The sequence below is a fragment of the Triticum dicoccoides genome, chromosome 4B (genome assembly GCF_002162155.2).
Source record: "Triticum dicoccoides isolate Atlit2015 ecotype Zavitan chromosome 4B, WEW_v2.0, whole genome shotgun sequence".
In the NCBI taxonomy this organism is placed as follows: Eukaryota; Viridiplantae; Streptophyta; class Magnoliopsida; order Poales; family Poaceae; genus Triticum; species Triticum dicoccoides.
In genome coordinates this window covers 528,806,744-528,810,371 of record NC_041387.1, presented here as the reverse complement: position 1 = coordinate 528,810,371, position 3,628 = coordinate 528,806,744, and positions in this window count along the sequence as shown.

The window sequence follows — 3,628 nt, the reverse complement described above, 5'->3', positions numbered from 1 at the left end:
ATTGTTGATGACTACTCAAGATACACATGGGTTCATATAATTCTCTACAAGACTGAAGTGCAAGATGTCTTCAGGCGCTTCGCAAATCGAGCAATGAACAATTATGGTGTGAAGATCAAGCACATCAGAAGTGACAATGGCACTGAATTCAAGAACACTGGACTTGATCTGTATCTGGATACAATGGGAATCACTCATGAGTTCTCTGCTCCATACACACCTTAGAAAAATGGCATTGTTGAGCGCAAAAACAGAACCCTCATTGAGATGGCTCGAACAATGCTAGATGAGTACAAGACACCAAGAAAGTTCTGGCCTAAAGCTATTGATACAGCATGTCACATCATCAACCGTGTATACATTCATAAGCTTCTGAACAAAACATCATATGAGCTACTTACTGGCAAGAAGCCAAACGTCAATTACTTCAGAGTATTTGGAGCAAGATGTTGGATAAAGGATCCCCATCACAAGTCAAAATTTGCACCTAAAGCTCACGAAGGCTTCATGCTTGGCTATGGAAAGGATTCACACTCCTACAGAGTCTTCAACCTTTATCTATACAAAATCATTGAAACTGTGGATGTGAAATTTGATGAAACCAATGGTTCACAGAGAGAGATTCTGCCAAGTACACTGGATGAAGCTCCTTGAAACGAGGCAATCAAGCTGATGGGAACTGGTGAAATCATGCCCTCTGAAGCACAACCTGAAGAGGAACTTATCATCTCTACACCAAATCAACCTGAAGACAATGCTCAGACCGAAGACAATCCTCCCAATGATGATAATGATGAGCCAGAGCAAAATCTTCGTCCTGTTCATCCTCGTGTTGCAAATGAAGTTCAAATAGAGAAGATAATTGACAGCATCCATGCACCTGGTCCGCTCACTCGATCAAGAGCAACACAGCTAGCAAACTTCTGTGGGCACTTTTCATTTGTGTCAATATTAGAACCCAAGAAAGTTGCTGAAGCTTTTATGGAACCTGAATGGATTCAAGCCATGCAAGAAGAACTTCAACAGTTCAAACTGAATAATGTCTGGGAACTTGTCAAGCGACCTGATCCTCGCAAGCATAACATTATTGGAACAAAATGGATATATCGAAACAAGCAAGATGAGCATGGTCAAGTCGTCAAAAACAAAGCACGTCTTGTGGCTCAAGGATACACTCAAGTTGAAGGAATTGACTTCGATGAAACATTTGCTCCTGTTGCTAGGCTTGAAGCTATTCGCATACTGCTAGCCTACGCTAATCATCACAATATCTTGCTATATCAAATGGATGTAAAGAGTGCATTTCTCAATGGCAAGATTGAAGAAGAAGTATATGTCGCACATCCACCTGGCTTTGAAGATCCAAAACATCCTGATATGGTGTATGAGGGAGTCCTGGACTAGGGGGTGTCCGGATAGCCGGACTATCATCGTCAGCTGGACTCCAAGACTATGAAGATACAAGATTGAAGACTTCATCCCGTGTCCGGATGGGACTTTCCTTGGCGTGGAAGGCAAGCTTGGCGATACGGATATGTAGATCTCCTACCATTGTAACTGACTTTGTGTAACCATAGCCCTCTCCGGTGTCTATATAAACCGGAGGGTTTTAGTCTGTAGGACAACACAACCATTACAACAATCATACCATAGGCTAGCTTCTAGGGTTTAGCCTCCTTGATCTCGTGGTAGATCCACTCTTGTACTACCCATATCATCAATATCAATCAAGCAGGTGTAGGGTTTTACCTCCATCGAGAGGGCCCGAACCTGGGTAAAAACATCGTGTCCCTTGTCTCCTGTTAGCATCCGCCTAGACGCATAGTTCGGGACCCCCTACCCGAGATCCGCCGGTTTTGACACCGACATTGGTGCTTTCATTGAGAGTTCCTCTGTGTCGTCATCGATAGGCTTGATGGCTTCTTCAATCAACAACAACGCCGTCCAGGGTGAGACTTTTCTCCCCGGACAAATCTTCGTATTCGGCGGCTTCGCGCTGCGGGCCAATTCGCTTGGCCATCTGGAGCAGATCGAAAGCTACGCCCCTGGCCATCAGGTCAGGTTTGGAAGCCTAAACTTCTCGGCCGACATCCGTGGAGACTTGATCTTCGTCGGATTTGAGCCACAGCCGAGCGTGCCGCGCTGTCACGATGGGCATGATTTAGCTCTGCCGCCGGACAGTGCCCTGGTGGCTGCACTCGAATCCGCTCCGACCCATAGTTCGGAGCCGATCGCGCAGATCGAGGATGAGTGGTTGGACACCGCCTCGGGAGCTGCAACTTCTACGGCGATAGAGCCGAATACCGACCTTGTCCCTTATAAAGCTCGTGACTCCGAGGCGCCGGACTCCTTGCCGGACTCTGAACCTCCTGTGCCCCTGCCAATCGAATCCGATTGGGCGCCGATCATGGAGTTCACCGCCGCGGACATCTTTCAGCACACACCCTTTGGCGACATCCTAAATTCGCTAAAGCATCTCTCGTTATCAGGAAAGCCCTGGCCGGACTACGGTCAGGATGGTTGGGATGCGGACGACGAAGAGATTCAAAGCCCACCCACCACCCACTTTGTAGACACTGTCGACGATCTAACCGACATGCTAGACTATGACTCCGAGGACATCGACAGTATGGACGACGATGCCGGAGACAATCAGGAACCAGCGCCCACAGGGCACTGGAAGACCACCTCGTCATATGACATATACATGGTGGACACCCCAAAGGATGGGGACGGCGAAGAAGCAGCGGAGGCAGATTCCCTAAAGAAACAGCCCAAGCGCCAACGTCAGCGGCGCCGCTCTAAATCCCGCCACAGCAAGAATGGAGATTCCGGCACAGGAGATAATAACACCCCAGAAAGTGCCGAAGACAATCCCCTCCAGCAAGATTCAGCGCAGGAGGATGCAGAAGCCAGCCCTCACGAGAGAGCGGCAGACGAAGAGGTCGAGGATGATAATTACATACCTCCCTCCGGAGACGAGGCAAGCCTCGACGACGACGAATTCGTCGTGCCTGAGGATCCCATCGAACAAGAGCGTTTTAAACGCAGGCTAATGGCCACAGCAAATAGCCTAAAGAAAAAGCAGCAACAGCTTCAAGCTGATCAAGACCTGCTGGCCGACAGATGGACCGAGGTCATCGCGGCCGAAGAGTATGAACTCGAACGCCCCTCCAAGAGCTACCCAAAACGCAAGTTGCTCCCCCGATTAGAGGAGGAAGCATACATACCTTCATCGCCAGCGCACAATGCGGCCGACCGACCACCCCGTGGTCGCGACAGAGAGGCATCCAGGCCCTCCATCAAGACCGTACCCCCGCACCGCTCGAAAAGTACGAAGCCACGAGGGAATGCGCCGGACTTGCGGGATATATTGGAGGACAAGGCAAGACAACCCAGATCTATTTACGGATCACGTGGGTGCCCCACGACCCACGACGACTACCGGATACAACAACTCCGGCCGGGCCGAACACAGTAGACAACGCTCCCTTGAGCTACGTCATGATATTTCTCAATACAGAGGCGCCGCACACCCACTATGCTTCACTAACGAAGTAATGGATCATCAAATCCCTGAAGGGTTTAAACCCGTAAACATTGAATCCTACGATGGCACAACAGACCC